We start from the raw sequence: 21,527 nt of genomic DNA, 5'->3' as shown, positions 1-21,527 counted from the left end.
GTGGTATACATTTTTAAACATCAAAGGCATGGTTATGAAAATAACATCTTAAATATTTATAGATGTATTTTGGCATAAGCTTTCCTAGCATCAAGTCAAGCACTATCTGCAATTGCAGGTAGACTCATGGACAGATAAACTTCTATAAAAAGAAACAAGGCAACAATGAAAACATCACTTTGCACCACTTAAAAACAAAGCAGAGAAATAAAAACAGGGCATTAACTTAATTCAAAGCAGATGAGATCCATGAAATGAAAAGAATGTACAATATGGTTTAAATGACCTGAAAAAAAAAAAAGAATCTCTGCTGGTTGGAAAATTGTTTAGGGAAGGCATTCCAAGGCAGGGAAGGGCTACTCTTGAAGAGACACTTTCATTGCCACCTCCATTGACAGATGGGCTATGGAGTACTTTTAGAAGATGGTGACCTTAGAAATTGGGTGAAAAAACCAGCAAAGGTGTCTGCAACATTGGAGGCTTTCTCAAAATGATGAAAGCAGTATCACACTATTGTGACATAAGTTCCAGCCCTCTTGCACATGCATGCAATGTGCAACGGGAGCCTCTATCTCACAAAAATGGGCGACTGATAGTGGTTTCTCTGAGGAGACATGGATTGGGTATGTTGAATCTGGTTGGAGAAGACGGTCCTGAAAGTATCTTGGTGCCAAGCCATATAGAGCTTTATACATCAAATCCAGCACCTTTAATTACACCAGGAAGCTCATATGAAATCAATGTAGGGCTCAAAGCACCAATGTAACATGTTCATGCATGCCACAAACTATCTTCAAAGGCAGTGCCATGGAATAGTCAAATCTAGTAGTGATGAGAGACGAGACACTGTTGCATCGTGGCTCCCTACACCCCCACTAAGTACTAATTTATGTCAAAGAAGACCTGCTCTCTATTACTTCTAAATAGTCCTATCTTACTTGTACATGTTCTTGGGATAATCTGATCTTCTAAAAAATTCTTTCATCTTCATTTTATGTTATTTTCTTCTATTTGTTGATATTCTTGACTGAGGTATATTTCCGTGTCTTTTCTTGCTTAAAATTGAAAGTTTGCTTTCAGTTGTCATATCCCATTCAGTTGGCCTAAGATTTTCATCTTCTGTCTTTCCCTTGCTTGATATCATGATACCACTTGGATGTTTTTGCAGTTTTTAAAAAATTATGTTTTCACAACATCTTATGTTTCTTTGGATTACCTTTCACGTAAGTTACCAACACTGAATGTGTTTCATCTTGTATTCAATCTTATATTCTGACCTTGATCCTCCTGGTCAAATCTTGCATATGTGCACTCTTTACTTTTATAACTTTAACTTATATATTTGATATCATTACCTCATGGTCTCCTTCACAATCTCCAGCCAAAATTGTTTGGCTGACCAGATAGCAACTGCCCTCCTTATGTTTCCCGTTATGCACTCTGTTTGATTCTGATGTTGACCTCTGGGTAATATACAGCTGTAGAAGATATGTTTAAATTGCTTGAAGCAGGTATCGACAACAAAAACCCTTTTTGTAAATTTCTACTAACCCATCTCCTGCATTATTGCATTTTCCCAACCTCACTGTTTTTCCAGGTTCCTCCTTGTCTCTGGTTTTTTGTATTGCAACCACCCATTCGTATGCATTTCTAGATGTTGCATCTACTACTTCTTGCAGCTTTCCACAGAATTCTTAATGCTTTCCACCATTATGTCTTAAGCAGGGCATAACTTGTATATACTTGTATAAAATTGATATCCACTCATTCTAATAGATGCATTCCTTTCATTTATTGGGTTATACTTGAGCACATACCTTGCTGGGTAATTTTTGAGTACTGTAGCCACTCCATTCCTTTGTATGGTTTCATGTCCTGAATAATCACATCTCATATAATTGTGTTTTAATGTAGTCAATTCACAACCACTTATATTCAATTATCCCTAAAACATCCAATTCAATATGCGAAATTTCCTCTTTAATAACCAAGTTTTCCTTGGTTCATGTTACTCACATTCCATGTTCCTAATGAAAAATAAGTCATTCTCTTTCAATAAAGGTACTATCTACTACCTGGCCTTCTTACAGATTTAATCTTGTCAGATCACCATCTCCAGATCTACTTCTTTAAGTTTAGTATTTTCCCCCATGAACTAGAGAAATCCCTTCTGACCTAGACAAGTTCCATCATGTGGCATCCAAACTGATCTAAATAACATTAATTTCAAGGGCACTGTGATGTATTTGGGAATGGCAGAAGTAAGGGTAGAGATGCTTGTCTGTTAGACTATTTTTTTATCTTAGGCCATTCACATAGACTCTAAAGGCTCCATGTATGTTGGGCAAATGTTACTGGTGTTTCTTTCTAGCACATCTATTACTGCATACATAGACTTCTTTTTCTGGAAATTGGATATATGCATTACCTCCTAGCCCCTTCAACACCAAGTGATAGGGGCAGATAAATTATATAAATCAGGTCCAAAGGTATCCAAGTCCCACATGTAGTGGAAGAACTACATAAAGTGCTGTGCAATTTTTGTCTCATTTACCAGGGCAGGAGTGCTTGAGATCCTTTAAACTAAGGATGCAAGGCGTGCATCCCATAGTACCTCTTGTTATCCCAGGAGTCAGCAGAGCCCCAAGCTGGCACTTTTTAAATTTGGTAAGTTTGGAAGATTTTAAGGAGCAAAATATGTGCTCCTGAATAGGTTTCTAAATAGATTTTACCTATTAAGAACCCTGAAACTTCCACCCCAAAAATAGAGTACTGGTCCCACCGACATTTGAAATACCACCCTCAGCATAAGTTCAGTGCAGTCTTCAGGCTGCCAGACACTGAACATCCCACTTCAACCTGATGGATTTCTCCAAGGCTGTGAATCTGAAGCTGGAACATCACTGATGTCAATGAATGGGGAGAAAGGAGCTGAAATATTTGGAGAGCACTAAGCTGGGGAAGGCTGGCCTATACATGTACTGATTTTTGCATCACAGCTTCTGTGCCTTCTCATAACACTAAATAAAGCAATTTCTCTCCCATTATTTTCAGACCATCCCTTTTCTTTTTGCATTATAAATTAGAGATCAACTCCTGTTTTCTTACCAGCCTTCTGAACAATCTATAAGGGTGATAGGATGAAGTTCTGCAGATCTTCTGTGACCAGATGAACTGTAACACTTTAAAATAGCTAAGATGGAATGTAAAATTCTTAGAGAAAGCAATTTAAGAATTCCTCATGCTAGTGGATACCTCTCACAACATCAAGTGGAACTGAAATCAGCAGAATTAGAATTGTATTGCACCATCTCATGGTTACCTATTTATGCCGCCCTAGATAAAGAGCCACTAGGATACCTTTGAGCAGAGGTTGTGACACTGGCTGTTCTGGCATTGTTGCAGTATTGCTTGAATGGGCTTTACTAGGCCCCAAGGGTGAAGCAGGACTGTTTCCAAGGTAGCAGAACTTTCCATCCTTTATGACACATTGGAACTTCCATGCATTCCAAACTCTGTGTTTTCCTCCTCAAGGGAAACATGCAGAGTGCCTACTATTTTCTTCAAAACTTAGGACAAATCCTTTGATCAGCATGCCAGGAATAAGAGTTTCTTCTTGGGCAAGCATCAATTTCACCCAGTGCAAGCAATGATGTGGACATTTATTTATGAACTCCCTGTTCAGAGGATAGCTGTTGTTTGGGACAGTGAACAGCAGAAGTACCTTATTTTACCTGTAAAAGGAGCAACAGGGAGAAAGGTTCATTAAGCTTCCAATGTCAGCCCATTGCTCTCATACTGGCTCCAATATCACTGTGTGCTAAGCTGTCACTGTGTGCTGTTGTTCCTTCTTTGGGAGAAAAGCTGCAGTACATATTTGGAGTGTCTAGTGTAGTGTCCCTCCCCCAAAACACTGACAATGGAGATAAAAGAACTGAGCCAAATCATTCTGATTAAAAGGTGGAAAAATCAACCACAACCCTCCTCTCTCTCCTTCTGTTATTGGCCTAACATTTCCAACCAGTCAATCTTCTGTCCATGGAAGAAACAGAAGGGAATGGTGGGCTGGTTAGTTCTGAACAGCTGGATGAAACGGAGGCTTCCTCAACATCAGAAACCATCATCAAAAGACACTGACTCTGTGCAGAAAAAATGCAGAACTTTATGAAGTGACTGGTTGGCAAATGGATCAATTGGCCTGAGTCAGAAACTGTCTAGGATTAGACAGAATCCCTTTGAATATATTTATGTATATGTTTTAAAATGTTGAAATTGAGCTGCTCCTAGCTAAATGCAGAATTTGAGACAAATCATTATACTACTCAGATAATCACTTTTAACATTTCTTATCAAATGCAGTCTAAGATTCTGAGTCACAGAAGTGAAAAATAGCACTACACTAAGGAATAGTATATGATTTTCTTCATTCTGGATTTTATTTCAAAAATTATTCATTTATACAATAGTTCATATATATAGCCTCCTCCTAGGATTTTAGGCAGTTCACAATAAAGTAAAAACCATAAACAACCACAATAAGATAAAACCCATCATGTAACCCCTAAATTACATCAGATTTCCTCCCTGGACCGTCTGCTTCCAACTAAGTTGCGCCTTTAACCTTGAAGACCTGTTAGAAAAGTGTGGTCATGACTACTTTCTTAAAGGACAGCAGGGAAGGGGCCATCCTCATCTCAAGAGCAGGCTATTCAACAGTGAAGAGGACACCACCAAGCAGATCTGCTTCCTGTCTCCCTTCCTCTTGTCTTCATAGCCTGCACGAAGTGGATAGACAGACTCTACCTGGGTCAGACAACCTCAAAGATATCAAGGAACCAAGCCATACAGGGCCTGAGAGATCATAACCATACCTTCAGGTATACTTGAGAGCCTTATAGGAACCTATGCAGCTTATAAAAGTTTCATATTATTTTACTGTACTCTCAGGTCCTGGACTGGAGAGCAGGTGGACAGCTGTATTCCAGACCAGTTGTAGCCTCCAAATTATCTTTAAGGGCAGCCAAATGTAGAATGAATTTCAATTATCTAAGCACAAACTGGGAAGGGCATGAGTTACTCTACCAGAATATATCTGGCATGTAGTCTAGTGAAATTACATGTTCCCCAAATCAGTCAATTCTGGTATCAAATAAATATTCTTTGGGTAATAAATCCTTTTGCACACTTCCTTAAGCTTCACCATCATCCATATATTTCAGACTGTTTATTCAGTCTGGGGAAAGACTATAAACATAGTTTACTTGGGAAGTTAATTTCATTGTAGAATTGACATTTTATTTTGCACTTTATGACTATTTCAACAGTAATGTAGGATCTTTCTATTTATTTCTATTTACTTCTTTGTTTATTTACTGTATTTGTATGCCACCCATTCCTGAAGACTCTTGGCAGATAACAAGTACAACATAAAACCCTCCAAATATATCTAAAAAGAAAAAGTCAAGAAACATATATAATTAGATATATGAAATCCCATACACAACCAAAAAATGCAAAAGTCAATCTCTCTCTCACACACTAATATAAATTAAATGTAAAATCCTTTTTAGCATAGTAGAGGAAGGCCAAATCAACAGCTGAGTTTTTTTCTTCCCTAAATATAAAACTCTGCTGACACTAAAGCGATTACAATCTACTTCCTCCTTAATCCAGCTAATGCTCATGGGGGAAACCCTCAGGCCTGGGATTTAAGCATCCACTCAATTAATTAAGAACAAACCCCTGACTTAAACCAAAAACACCCAGTAAGGAAGCTGATTTCCTTTTTCTTCTCTTCCTGTCTTCAAGAGTACTCCCTAAATTCCTATGCTAACAAAACAGATTTCTTTTTTGTTTCTAAAATCCTTTGCGTAGCACCAGATCATTCTGAAGTCAAAAGCAGCAATGAATTGAGCTCATGCTAAAATTAAGACCATGATTGGGTTTGGGTACTGAAACAGCAGTCTTCAAAAGAGGAGCTGTTTGGAGGCAATCAGAGGTAAATGTGTGGTGACAGTGAACAGAAATGTGTTGTATTTGGGCACAAATGATTGTTTAACATCAGCTTTCCTATTCTCTGTCTCTGTCACTTCCCTCAACTAGTAGGAATCCATGTTAGGAGAAACTTTGCCAAGAAAATGGATATAACCTTGAAAATAAATCAGTGAAGTTACTCATTTCAATAAGCGTGCTGACTTTACATTTAAATGTACCCTGAGTATTTCTTTGCACAGATGAAGATCTAGTCTTTTGTTCTTTTTATTATAACATTGTTTCTGTCATTGCATTGGTGAAAATGAAGACAATATTTGCTTTTTCTGTGTTCATTATTTACAAAGTTCTGTTGATGTTTCACTCATTGAGTGAAGACAATTCAATTCATTAGACGGGTTTTAAAAATCTTACTATCACATTTTTAATAAGTGTTTTTCCAGATGACAGATTTTCCAAAAGGTAATTTTACATGTCGAAAGAAGAAAAAAAGGAAGCAACATCCTTATTCTGAGCTATGAGACCATACAATGTGTGTAATCTACAGAATGATCTCTATTTGTCTCCTAACTACATGTGTGGACTTCACTTCATGCTGGGGGGTGAACTCCAGAGACCTTAAAATTCCTAAGGCTGAGAAACCTTGTTCTACAGCAAGGTTCTTTTCAGTGAGCCACTGAGCCATCTTGAGCAATGCTGTGGGTGAAAAAGTAAATAAATTAAAATTAAGAAATGTCTGGAATATAATAAAAATAACCCAACAATTTCACAAGATCTTATAGAAGAACATTACTAATTCTTACAAGATTTGTGCAAGATTTTGGCCATTAAAGAGCTTCCGTTTTAAAGTTAATGTTGGCCTTCTCAAGATGCTATCTTGGGATGTTACAAATAGTTTGGTACTTTTGGATGTTATACTGTTTTAGGCTTTTCAACAGTTTCCTACCAACTGTTGAAAGGTTTCAAGTGACAGATCATCTTGAAGGAGATGAATGCTATTGCTCCTCTTCCTCAGCATGGCTGCTAATAAAGCAAGGTTGCACCAATCTTTGTGGACTGATAGTGAAGCAAACCCCTTATCATAGTATGGATAAATGACAGGGTCCAAAGCAGCCTTCCCTAACCTATGTTTACAGTGTTTCTCAACTTTTTGAAACCCATTTTCCTTTTGACAGAAATAAAAATCTCATGACTTCCCTTCACATGTTTTCTTCAACAATTTCAAATGAATTATATATCACAACTAAAGACAGATCAAAGTGTTTATAAATTGAAAAAAAATATGTATTTTGATCTTTCATTTCTTTTACATCAAGCAGAAATTATTCGCTTCAGTTGTTATCAATTTGAGTATTAAGGCTACTTGCTTGTCACAAGCTTTTATATTCTATGCAGTATGGAAGATGGAGGACAGCGTAAATCACTTTCAGTGTCTAGCCTGCTGTGCTGTTTTGTTTTTGTAGAAAAACCAACTTCCCAAAGACTTGTCAATGCAAATAGGAAGATTGTATTAATTTAGGGATAAAAGGAGATATTTTAATCAAATCAAATCACATCAATCTTTACTGTAGTCCTTAATCAGCACAAAGCAATCTAACAGTACTGTAGGCCTAAAGATGAAACTAAAAGGATTAAAATATCAGAGGGTAAGTATAGAACAGTAATTTTAACTAAAAGACATGTGAAAGATAAAAAGCTTCATTTAAATTGCTAGAAGTTTTGGCTAATAAAAAGATAAGTTACTTCTAAGCTCCTGGCTAAGACTAAACCATATCCATAATCCAACAGGTTCACATGCTTTTAGTTACTTTGTGCCTTATTTTGCAGGCAGCTGGGCAGCACCTACCTAAGTTATGTGTCGTCTCAGAATTGTTGTCAAATATCAGAAGCTATCCCTGTTGTTGGGTGGAAAACCTTATACCAGTGTTTCTCAACCTTGGCAACTTTAAGAAATTCTGGGAGTTGAAGTCTACACATCTTAAAATTGCCAAGGTTGCATAACACTGCCTTACACTATTATTCATGTGGGGTGATTTGGGCTCTATAGGGTTCCCTTTAAAACTGATAATAGAGAGGGACATGTTCAATAGATTCTAATTGTCCTAACTAGCAGGGACATACTCATAATGGCTGTGGCATTTTCTTGTATCTACAGTGCTGAAGGGAGGGCATTGCACTGGGCAAGACTGAAGGCCCTTCTCTGATTTGGTGCCATAATGTGTCTCCAACCATCAGCCATAAACAGCTGGCCACATCTGTTTTAACCAAACATTTTCCAAATTTGCTAGAAGTTATCTTTAGCAACAGAAAGAAATTTGAGTTCCAAAATTTGTTCTTGTAGATTCTCTGGCAAATATTAATTCTCACAAGCTTCCAAATGGCTTTCCAGCCAAAACTTCTGGGAAATATTGTTTGAATTATCCAGCAGATAGCTTGAGATTTAAATTTTTGTTTAAGGTCATTTTCAAGAGCCTTGTCTTTGAGAGCTTCATCATGTTGTGAGAATGAGGAGACTTTTTAACACCAACTCTTTATATCCATAGTTCCTACTGTATCAGATCAAATGTATTTAATTTCAGTCAATGACCAGCAAAGTAAAAAAAGAAACCTCAGAAACAATAGCCAAATACAGGAAAGACAATACAACAGTTACATTAAAACAACAACAACAACAACAACAAAATTAAAAACCAGAGAAAGAAGAGAATGGAATAAAATAGCCATAGTTCACTTATAAATACTGGCACTAAGATTAATAGATCAATGATGGTGGTGTTTCTCCTTTGAAGCTTCATATGCATTCAAATGCATTTCAATGCATTCAAGGCTTCAAATACTCAACCAAACTCAATTGAAAGTAATCATTTTTGAATGCTTCAAGCTTTTGGTCTTTTCCATGAGGTTTCAAAAATGAATAAAGTTTCCTTCAAGTCCTGGTGACTTCATGGACACATCTGTGTAGGCTTTTTTTATAACAGAAAGGAAGTGAAGTGGATTGCCATTGCTATCAAATATGTGAAAAGTAACATGCAAAATCATAATCTATAGTATATACAATCAAAACTGTAAACAAATGTTTACTTTTTTTCCACAGTTAACAGTCATATCTCAGTGTTTAAAGTCTTAGCATACAGTTCCTGAGTTATCTTTCTAACCACTATTTATGGGAAGAGAAGTTTACCTTTTCTCAGTCATGTTCTTGACAAAAATCAATGTGACAATAGGAACTTCTGTCTTTTCCTAATGCTAATTGCCATCATGGGAAAGAAATGCTTGAACCAAGGGCAAATTTGGCTTGAGAGGCAACCTCATCTGGTGGCCCCTTTCTCCAGGCCCTGAGGAGTGGTTCAATTTGACCAGAGAGGAGAATAACCAAGATAACTCTCAGATTGTTTCTCACAGGAAATAGGATTTCAGAGAGAGACTGCCCCTTATGCTGATTTGGGGCCAATAAGAAACAAATTAAGTTCCTTAATTAGGATTATTCCTAGCTTTTTCATAAGCTCTGATCCTAATGAAACTCTGGAGGAATTTCCTTCCTTCCTTCCTTCCTTCCTTCCTTCCTTCCTTCCTTCCTTCCTTCCTTCCTTCCTTCCTTCCTTCCTTCCTCCCTCCCTCCCTCCCTCCCTCCCTCCCTCCTGGGTCATATAGATAGATAGTATTCCATGCCATAAGATACTTCATTTGGCTCCAAGACATTCAGTGACTTTGCATTTTATTGATGGTATCAGTTCCTAAGCTGTGCTTTGTAATGAGATACTGGCTGGTCAGTGGCCACCGGTCCAAGCAAAGCCACATTCCCCATGTATAAATTGGGAATGGAAAGGAATTGTTTGATGAACAAGGCATGCAAAGAATGATGCCGTGGAAAGGATAATGTAGGCAAATGTATTACTTTTTTATGAATAAAAGTGAATTATGTTTGCAGCTTTCCATTTCATATTATTATGTGGAAGTTATTTGTTTATTTATCTCCATTTCATCATGAGGGTTCAGGCTGAATAACAAATATGCATACAGAGCAGAACAGAATCATTAATCAAATGTCAATAAATGACAAATCATTTCACTGGGTGGCCTAATATATTAATCGGAGGCATATGCTCTTTATTGCTTATATATACGTGTATGTGTATATATGTGTGTTCGTGTGTGTGTGTGTATTTTGTTACAGTATGCTTAATGTTTGTGGCTTTCATTAAATGTGCTATTTATGATTGCTTGCAAAGCTAATATAAATATATACTTAAACCAGATATACATCCAGGACTGCTATTAATAGCATCTCTTTCCTCATCATTTGGTCAGAGGAAGAAGACTGTCTTTTAAAAGGTTTCCTGTCACTCAGCCTAAAGTAAACATACCTCTGTGAAGCAATGCATCTTTGTATCAAGTATCCATGGCTTTAACTTTCAGAAGACTTGATACATCCATTCTGGCACGGTTAACTTTTGGGGTGAGGAAGGTTCAGAGATGTGATCTCCTGTCAACTCTAGAAAGCTTTTGAAATAAAACACAAAGTCAGATTGTCTTTTACATTATATCTTTAGTTTCCCTTTGTTTTTCTCCCTTTGTTTTATCCCTGGAGCACCTTGAGATGTCAATTTTAATTTTGTTAGCTGCTTTGGCTAACAAAAGTGAGCTCAAACATTAAGAGAGATCAGTTTAAAAAAAATCTGAGAATTCCAAAATTCTAAGGAACAAACTTCACCTGTATATTAGGCAGTCATTTCTAGAATGGCTTAATAGACAAAACACAAAGGGGGGGTCAAAGGATAGGTGGAGAGAAGAAATGGATATCGGTGTTATGTGGCTGGAGGCTTAAGTGCTTTTGTCAACTAGCACAAAGAAAACAAAACAGAAGAGCTTGCAGCTTCTCAAATGAAATACCAAAAGAATGAGACAGCAGAGACTCTTAGTGGTTTGTTTTAAAAATGCTTATATGTGTTTTGGTAGAATCTCTATTTTCTGCTATTATATTTACTTCCCTCGGATTCAGGTACAGGTGAATAAAGCACATACAATGTATATGTTCTGAATCAATGACTCTGAGTCCCTGTGGCTTTTGTTCCTCTGTTGCCCAGCTTATTCAGCCATATAATTTTGCCTTCCCAAGTTCTCCATGAAAAGGACACTGGCTAGTCCTTTTAAAGAAGTGGTCCCCTAACTGGAACAACCCCAGTTTTTAAGACCTGTGAAGCATTCCCAACAGATAGATGTCCAGCCTCTGCTTGTACACCATCAGTGACCAAGTGATGAAGAGGATGGGAATCCAATATCTCCTCAGAAATGGTGCTTACCCTTAGAACCTATTCCTAACAGTCAGCTGAACTTTTGTCTTCCTGTAACTGAAGGTCATTATTCCTTGTCCTGTCCTCTGGGATGGTAGAAAACAAATCATGATCTTTTTCTGTGTGATACCTCTTCAGTTATTTAAAGAGCATTGTAATACCTTGTTTACCATTTCCCCCCCCAAGACTAAACATATTCAGTTCCCTCAATCTCTCTCAGAAGGCTTAGTTTACAGTCCATTCTTTTTCTTCATAGCCATTCAATGATCATGGTTCAGCTTGTCTGAATCCTTCTTAAAGTATGATACAGAACTTGACATAATATTACTAACACAAAAAAGAATCGAAGTATGACTTGCCATGATTGGAAACAGTAGCTGTATTGATGCAGCCTAACATTGCATTTGCCCTTTTGATAGCCATGTTACACTGATGATTCAAAAGTAGTTTGTGATCAAATATAATTGCAAGACAATTTTGTACATACTGTTAATCATGCCAGGTATCCCCATTCACTAGCGGGTCTAGACTACCAACAAGATTTTAACCAAGGCTCAAATCATATGGATTTCAGTCCACATACTTAAGAATAAACTCAACAGTGAATCTTACAAACCTGAGTCCCTGAATTTATTCTTTGTGGTACTTCCGGAATCTGCTCATTATATATGTATTAGAAAATACCACCTCACCATATTAGACTTACAGGCTCAAAGCCTAAAAGACTTTGGCGAATGGGTCCAGAGATTTCATGGCTCCCTAAGGCAGGTCCTCATCTGAAGGGGTAGGAGAGGAGGAGCAAGAGCTGGATAAGGAGCCTGAGGAGCCAAAGCTTAGCTTAACAGAAAGGGTTTCTTGGACCCCGATTCTGCAGTTCTGAAGATGACCACTCTGAAGATGACACAGTAATACAGCTTTTGAGTCCACGAGGCGGTCACTACATTGAGAGCCAAAAGGAGGGGGAGCAGAGAAATGCTAGGCTACCTGAGCAGCTATTTGGTTTGACAGCACCATTTGTGACTGAGTGGAAGCAGGGAGCTTCCACTAGAAGCTGAAAAAAGTATCTGTGACAGCTTGATCTAGACTTTTCTGTGTTTTAGATCTAATCTTTGTTGTGGCTACTGAAATCACTTGAGCTTTGCCAAAAATTTACAGTATTGTCCTGCCTCATTCTTTGAACCTCACTATGGATATCAGGACCCTTTGCCTTAACTATGGAAATGACCCTGACCATCTGCTTGCCAACTGACTGTGCACTAAATGCTTTGTGCTGGTTTATCCCAGAATTATCCAAATTAGGTTTCTGGTCCCACAATATGAGATTCATGACAAGAGGCATACAGTGGGAGAGGAAGTTACAGTGAAGTCATTATAAAAGAACACCCCAAGCACAATAATGGATGTTTAACAAATGTTGACAAATACACCTAAGCATTTGTCAATTATCCCAGTGCCTTTGTTGTCAATTCAAGATGGCGCACATAAATATGTCCTCTCATTTGAAATAGAGACTGCCTCAAAGTCATCTACAGAGCACCATGGTAGAATAGGGAAGTAAAACTACGTCTTCTTGTTCTCAGTCCAACATCTGAACCATTACAATGGTGCTCTATTTATATCTTCTAAATTTCTTGATTTGTTTTAATTTACCAAATGTGTAATGTTGTGGGATTTTTGTCTTTTGTTTGAGAGGTCCAGAAAGCGGATAATTTCTTAAAGGTCTCTTTTAATTTTAAAAATATTTCACAGGCTCTTAACAGCTATCAATACTTAACTGATTTAACTGATGCCTGATGACTTCCATGATGCCTTCATTGTGGCTCTCTACAAAAATAAGGAAGCAAATCAGACTATGAAAACTATAAGGGTATCTCACTGCTGTCCATTGCAGGCAAGATCTTTGCCTGCATTCTCCTGAAGAGACTTCTCACTGTCTTGGAAAGGAACCTCCCAGAGGCGCAGTGTTGCTTTTGGCCAGAATGGAGTACAGCAGACATGATATTTGCCATGAGGCAAGTCCAGGAGAAGTGCATCAAGCAGAACAAACCTCTTTGCTCTGTCTTCATTGGCCTGGCAAAGGCATTTACAAACAAGGAGGCTCTCTGGATCATCCAGAGACATTATGGATGCCTGAGGAAATTTGTGAAGTTGATTCGGCTACTCCACGATGGAATGACAGAACAGGTTCTTTACAATGGTGATACATCAGCTGCATTTGCCATTTCCAATGGGGTAAAATAAGGTTGTTTGCTAGCCCCAGTCCTGTTCAATCTGTTCTTCACTTGCATGTTGTCATGTGCTGTCCAGGGTCTGAAGGAGAAAGTGTACATCTGGTACTAATTGGACGGTTCTCTCTTTGAGCTTCACTGCTTGAATGCATGGGCGAAGTGCCTCCATACAGTCATCCAAGAAACCCTCTTTGCTGATGACTGTGTGTTCCTGGCTCACGAAGACAGTGATCTACAGTTGATGCTAAACAAATTCTCAGACACTGCTATGCTCTTTGGCCTGACTATCAGCCTGAACAAGACTGAAGTACTTTACCAACTCATGCTAAACACCAACCCCATAGAACCAAAAATCACTGCTGATGACTCCCAGCTGACAAATGTAAACAGCTTCAAATACTTGGGAAGCATCATCTCAAGTGATGGGTCTTTGGACAAAAGAAATTGACTCCAGGATCAGCAAGGCCAGCCAGGCACTTGGGCAGCTGCGTACTAGAGTGCTCAATCAACACAACATCCATATCTCCATAAAGCTGAAAGTCTACAGAGCTGTGGTTATCCTTTCTCTCCTATATGGATGTGAGTCCTGGACTCTGCACCAAAGGCACATCAAACAATTGGAGAAATTTCATGTGTGTGCTCTTTGCTCCATCCTCGGCATTCATTGGCAAGACTGTATCTCCAACCTGGAGGTCTTGGATCATGCGAAGTCCACCAGCATTATGTTCCTGATTATCACAGCCCAGATGCAGTGGGTGGGACACGTCATCAGAATGGATGACCACTGTATGCCTCGCCAGTTGCTCTATAATGTACCGGAATCTGGGAAGAGACCTCAAGGTCGACCACGCAAGCACTACAAAGGTGCTATGAAAGAAACCCTACACTACTGTGACATCCAGCCAAGAGAACTAGAAGCTGCGGTTGCTGACAGAACCTGCTGGTGAGCCCTGTGCTATGAAGCCTCCACCACCTTTGAAGACAGGCACCACCAAAAACTGATAGCTGCCACTCACAGAATAACACCCACAGTTACTACAACAATGGACTTCCAGTGCCCCCATTGTGCTAGACTCTGCACTTCCAAGCTGGGACTGGTGTGCAATTTGGGAATCTTTTTAAACTATAAAGATATCAAGTCCCTGGATGACCTTACTAAGTGGTTTCATGTAAAAATTTAAAATATGGGGCCAGGATGAAATCTTGTGGAACTTTATAGCATAAATGACAGCTCCTGAACAGAACTCCCTTAATGCCACCTTCCAGTTAGCAACAAAACCACCAAATCACAGAGCTTTCATTCTGAACCAGACAACCCAAGGCCACTTTTATTTATTGCATTTGTATCCCATGTTTCCTCTAGGAGCTCAAGCTGATGTATGTCACATTCCCCTCCCATTTTGTCATCACATAAAGTTAAGTTAGCCTCAGAAATAATAACTGCCCCAAAGTTACTCAGTTAATTTAATTATGGAGTTGGGATTTGTGAACCTGTACCTTAGTCCAATTCTATCATATTATTGTATTCCTGAAAGTATCTAGATGTTAAATATCAACATTTGTTTTCTGCTAAACTAGATCCAAGTGCAGACTAAAATAGGATCTGTATAATTGGTCTCATCATAGGGTGCTTTGTGTTTTTATGCAGCACCTTCTCAATTTCTGTGACCAAGTTGGTGAAATTCTGTGGATCCTAGAAATCTTCATAACCACTTCTTCAAGACTGTATGGAATGGCCCTTACTGTAATGAGGCATTCATTATTGTCTGGATAGATGCTAAAACATCACAAAGAATCAAGAGTTGAACAAGCAGAACTGATAGAGAACTATGTTTTATAAAGCAACTAATCATACATATATATATACATACTGTTCATAAAGTAGTCCAGAATCCATTGGAATTGGACGGCCAATAAATTTAAATAAAATAATAACAATAATAATAAAACAATAACAACAACAACAATAGACCACATTCTTTCTGATATTTTGGGCTTCCATCAATGAGCTTCACCTTCTAAAACAAGACTAGGTGGTCTTCTGAATATGTCCCTTGACTGAATGGCAAGACTAGTGGCATTGATGTTGAGGTAAATATAACACAATTACCTTGAATTGTTTGAACAAATTTGCTAGGGTTTCCTATGCCAGAGCCTGAAATTCTATTTGCCTTTCTCAGTGTTTGTCAATTCTAGAGCTTAATCTCTAGAAATCTGTCACTTTTTAAATCAGTTAATATTGTGTAAAGCAAATGCAAATTTATTTCAGAGTAGCACATTTTTGCCATCATCTTTTCAAATAAAAGGCCTAGCAAGCTGTCAGATAAAGAAGCGGCATGTCAGGCTATCCTTGCAGGAAATTTGGTTCAAAGAAATTACCAGGTTTTCAGAGAGGAGAGATGCTGTGATTGCTAATCTGAGCTTTATTTGTTGTGTGAGCAAGAAAAGACATCATGGGGGAAGGAAAAAACCCTTCTCTAGTTACCCTACAAACTGATAGGGGCTTCTGAAAGGATTATAGGCCAAGAACCTTTTTAAGTACTGGGATGTTGTTACAGCTAAATCAAAGGTAACTTGCCAAAAAATACCTGTCAACAGGTGAGGAAAGGAGCAGGCCAAGTAAGGAGTTATGCATCAGGATTAGATTCAAAGTTATTACAGCTGAAAGGTTCGGGCAAAAAAAGAAACCTAACCTCACTGGTTGCTTTAGCTTTTTGGTGGGATAGTTGTGGAAACATTTAGAAGGAGAAGAATTGGACACGCTGGCTGACAGGCAGAAAGACAAGGAACTGGGGGTGCCTTTTTGTGAATGAAAAAGGGCCCTTAGAGCCATCAAGCAACAGCACCTTAACAGAGAAGATGGTCCTTACCAAGTCGACATTAAGAAGTATTCCTCACTTATCAGGTATATGAGTAGGATTAGCAGACTGTGAGCATTCAAAACCTGGATGTGGATGCCCATCCAGCAAGCTCTCGCTTTTAGGTTAAGCTTTCCCTATTTTCTTCACTGCCTTCAAGTTATGCCCAAATTAAAGATGAGGCCAAGTGGTTTTTATTTGGCTTGGTAATGGTTGTTTGTTACTGTAGGCAACACAAAGCCACTTTAAATTACTCCAGCCACATAGGACATTCCTGTTACTTTTAAAACAGGCTTGGACTGCAAACTCCATAAGCCAAGGCCCAGTCTTGTTTCCTGAACCACTGCCGCCACCAAGGGAATAAAAATTCTACTACAGTTTCAGATTAGGTGATGGACTGTACTGACTATCTAATCAGTGTTTCCCAACCTTGGCAACTTGAAGATGTGTGGACTTCAACTTCCAGAATTCCCCAGCCAGCATGCTGGCTAAACTATGGGATATTTCTGAGCTTGAGAGTTAGAGACTTCATTTCCTGCTCTATAGTAACAATAACAGCTATATATCAGAACAATAAATACTGTGATGGCTACCAGAGATCACAGTGGCTATTTCCATGCAAGTAATTTGTTTGGTACAACTTGTTTGGTGAGACAGACCTACATGGTGGTCGTTCCTCTTGGAGATGCATGGATATTGGCTGAAACAATATTACTATCTGTAGCAAATCTTGATGAATGTGGTTAAGGCACCAGGCTAGAAAGCAAGAGAATGTGAGTTCTAGTCCCACCTTAGGCATGAAACCCGGCTGGGTGACTTTGGGCCGATCACTCTCTCTCAGCCCAGCCCACCTCAGAGGTTTGTTGTTGTGGGGAAAATAGGAGGAGGAAGGAGTGTTAGGCATATTCGCCACCTTGAGTCTTTTATAAAAATAATAAAGGCAGGATTAAAAAAAAATGTAGGCAATACTAACATATAAAATATTGAAAATTCTCCTTTATGTTACAACTAGATTGGAAAAGCTTAAAGCAAGGTAGACAAATGTTTTCAATTGTCCTTCTAGGCTCTAATGTAGCTACTGAAGAATTAAATTAATTCCATAGTTCCATTTATTCCTTCTAAAACACACACCCTCCTCACTTTGTGCCTTTCATTTGCTGCCAGAACTTCAAAGCAGCAAGGACCCTCCAAAAGTTCTTCTCTAAGAAAGCCTAACATCCAACTGTTTTTGGCATCAATTTCTGATTTGATTCTTTATTCTGGGACCTGTTGAAGTCTAGAAATTTAGCTGCAAAATCACATCGGAATATCTAACCCTAAGAAGAGAAGGATAGGAACAAGTAGGCATCACTAGAATCCCACTATGAAACGCTACCTATCAATCTAATTGTATCACTCATATATATATGGGGAGAGAGAGAGAGAGAGAGAGAGAACCAAATCCTTGACAAACAATTAATTTTATTCTGAAATCACTTTAGAAGAAGAGTGGGCCAGACGGTGGGCCATGTCTCCTATCCTCCCTTTCCCTACTGCAAATACCTTACTGCCAAGTTCTACTACTGTAGATGCAAGATGTCACACAAACTTCATTTGCAAATTACTTGGGAGTGAGAGCATTCATCCTTCCTGCAAGGTGGGTTCCAGTGCTTAACTCCTATCCAAGATTATATGAATGCATTGACTCAGAACTGTAACTGGAGAGGGAGACAGAGTCACCTACTTAATTTATGCTTCACGGATTGGGGGTGGGGGCAGTGGAAAAAGAGCTAATTAAGTAAAAACAATTCTTGCAGAGAATTCTCTCGGACACACTCATGCATAGAGACATGCATTCCACATGCCCACCCTTTGGCAATGGAAGTGGTCATCCTAAGGGGACAAGCAGCATATTCTGTAAGTGCTCAGTTTCATTAAGGATAACAAGCTCCGGGTGAAACTGGAGAGGAACAGCTCTTTGGGCGTACCATCTTTGTCAAGACAATCTCTCCAACTAATCTTCTCTTTTGGAGATGCTCACTCCTCAGAAAAGAACCAATTAGGATATCACTGATCATGATCAGCTGATATGAACTATTTGAGTGCTTGAGGTGAAGAGACAGTTGCAAAGTTTTCAATTATAGAATGGGCTAAATTCTGGTTTAGCTGGGAAGCCCACTGTTTGATCTTCCAGAAAATATCAATTTTAACAGATTAAGGGATTTGCTTCTATTTCACCCAACCTAGAGATACTGGGTTGTGGTCTTCTCTTAAGGGATAGTAGTAGGATATTTCAGCATCTAATTAAAAAGAAGGAAAAGAGAGAAACAAATGAAGCACTGACTTCATTTCTGGGAAATTCATATGGGAAGGGTTTTTAAAAATATATTACTTAATTGTTTTATCTCATGCCGTCTTTTATACCATTTACTTTTTATTTAATGTTAGCTTTCAACCTTTAATATTAAAGAATCACTCCCAATCTTTAGCATCAGAAGCTGTAAGTATAACTTCTCTGTTCTGTGCTATCTCCACCAGTCACCAATGGCTTGTTTCTTGGAAACCATGGCCACTTAGGGTTCTTCTAAGTGTCATGCTAACTTTGGCACAAGGATGCCTCACTAACCATTTTTAAAGGACATGTCCTCATGATATGACCTTTGCTCATCCCCAGCCCACCATGACGGCAGCCCAATTTTGTCTTTAGTTGGTCCAGTTTTAAAGTAGAATTTCCCCATCCTTCAAGATAGGGCTTGTTGTACAAAGATCCATGAAACCTCACAGCCATGGGATAGGATCTGCTCAGCTCCCATTTGCCATTTTAGGCTGCTATATCCTGTCCAGTTGTGGGGCACTGCTCTCCATGGGCATTTTGGCTTGGGCTGTAAGCTCAGTTGGACACCTGGATCCCCACATGGACTTCTTATATGCACAGGTTTAGTGGTCTTCTGGAAGTATTTTTGTTTAATAGTCTTTTGAAAGAGCACTAGAGTTACAAAAATGGATTTGTGCTCTAGTTGATTTAAACCAGGAAACAGAGCTCACTTCTGCCAGCTGTGTGTTGTGCTGATACTGTCATAATTAAGTGTATTACTTGTTTCTGTTGTTTCTGCCAACAAAAGGTTTCATGGGGCCATATTTTTTACTCTTTTTATTACTTTGGAAAAGGCTCTGTTTGCTTACTCCAGCACTACTGTGCTTACTCCATGGGTTGCTTCTCGGTGCTACTAGCTATAGCCACTCATTGCCAGCATTGACATTTCCTTGTGTACCTATGGATTTGGGAGATAGGGTGAAATTTTGCAAAAGTTCTGTCTATTCACCCTTTTAGCCTAAATAACAGGTCTCAGATGTAGTAGAGGGGCACTGATTGCAGTGGGAGGGAGATCACCTGATGCTCCTCATAACCCTTCATCTGCTCTATCAACCTGTAAGCTGGGCATCTTTGGATACAAATGGTGGTCTTCAAGAAGATCATGAAACCCATGTCCAAAAATAGCCCTAATAGCAAATCCCTGGCACTGGCACCCTGATAGTTGGGCAAGAGATAGCTAATGCCTCCATCCCAGACACCTACCCACTGTCACTTTAGCTCACCCTACCACATACTAAGCACAGTTACTGGTGGCTGCTTTTCTTACCAAGGCAAGTAATGCTGGAAAGATGGGGAGTTACTACTCTTAACTTCTTGTCCTGCAATAAACTATAAAGACAGCACCAGGCACCAGCGGCTAGAGCACAGTCTCAGCCATTGGAACAGGGCAAATTATGGTGACATACTTTTCTGCTTGCTCAAAGACTGGAACCCTTAGTCAATGCAGAGTTGTATTAACAGTTGTTTAAGATGGCTTTGTATCAGTCTCTGAACTAAACCTCTGAATTTGTTGGAATACAATCCCTATCACCCCTAGTCTGTAAAGTTATAGACACAGTAAAAACATTGGCCACATTTTAGGAACCAAGAGTCCCCAAATGCTATGAAAGAATGGCAGCCTAGAAAAAAGTTATAGGTAGTCCTCATTTAGCAACTGCCTTATTTAGTGACAGTTTGCAGTTATGACAGTGATGAAAAAATAACTTTGCAACCAATCCTTGCATTTATGATCTTCTCAAGTCTGTAAAGCAAAGGAAAGCTGAAGTAAGATTATAAGCACAGTCATGGTTTCACTTAGTGACCACTTTGCTTAACTACTGAGTTGCTGGTCCTAATTGTGGTCACTAAAGGAGGACCACCTGTACTGTTAAAGGCTCATTTCCAAGCCTGCATTGCAGGGTCTGTGTATGTTAAGGTGGAAGAAAAATGGATAGTGATTAAATCATAATTTGTGGTCACTGGCTATCTATTTAGCCTCCATATGATGTAAGTAATTCAGTTTCAAATCATACCACTGCTCCAAATGCACAAACCTCCTTAGAGAATGTGTGGTCTTTCAGTCCCTCCTTTCAGGTTGCTCTAAAGATTACTAAGATAAGACAATACCAGCATACCATAGACAACCTCAAGGAGCAACTGGAACAAACCATGACTTCAGAGCACACAAATATACTGGCAACCACCATCAAGACCACATCCCTAAGACAAGCTGAGAAAAGAAAAACAAAACTTCAAACTAAGCTGCTCAAACTAAACCCCAGAAACAAAGAGGTACCTGAACCAGAATGGGTAATCAACATGTCCAGCCGACCACTATCCACTGCAGAACACAGTATCCTCCAGAAAGGCCTCAACTATAACATGGACAATGCTAATCAGCTAGAATTCTGTGCAGCCTTAGAAGCAGCATTTAAACCAAAGGACTTAACACAGAGACCCAAGAATATATAAGGCAGACAATCATACCACAGATCAGAAGAACACAGTATCAGCACCAACTCAAAGCAGAGGACAGAGCAGCCCTCAAAAGCCTAAGGAAGGACCAAACCATCATCATCCTCCCAGCAGACAAAGACTGAGCCACAGTTATCATGGATAAATCACAATACTTGCAAAAAGCCAAAAAATTATTAGAGGACAAAGAAACCTGTGCAGTTAACACCAACCCAATACAGAAACTAGACAACCTAATCAAGAGAACCCTTAACAACCTAACCAAGAAAGGCCAGATCACAAAAGAAGAACAGTGGCAGATGAAAAGCAGTGGACCCATCCTCCCACGTTTCTATGGATGACCAAAAATACA

The sequence above is a fragment of the Python bivittatus genome, unplaced genomic scaffold (assembly GCF_059951505.1).
Source record: "Python bivittatus isolate LINGU-HERP-01145 unplaced genomic scaffold, Pbiv_v1 ctg000000_np1212, whole genome shotgun sequence".
Classification (NCBI taxonomy): Eukaryota; Metazoa; Chordata; class Lepidosauria; order Squamata; family Pythonidae; genus Python; species Python bivittatus.
Note: the sequence above shows the minus strand (reverse complement) of the source record.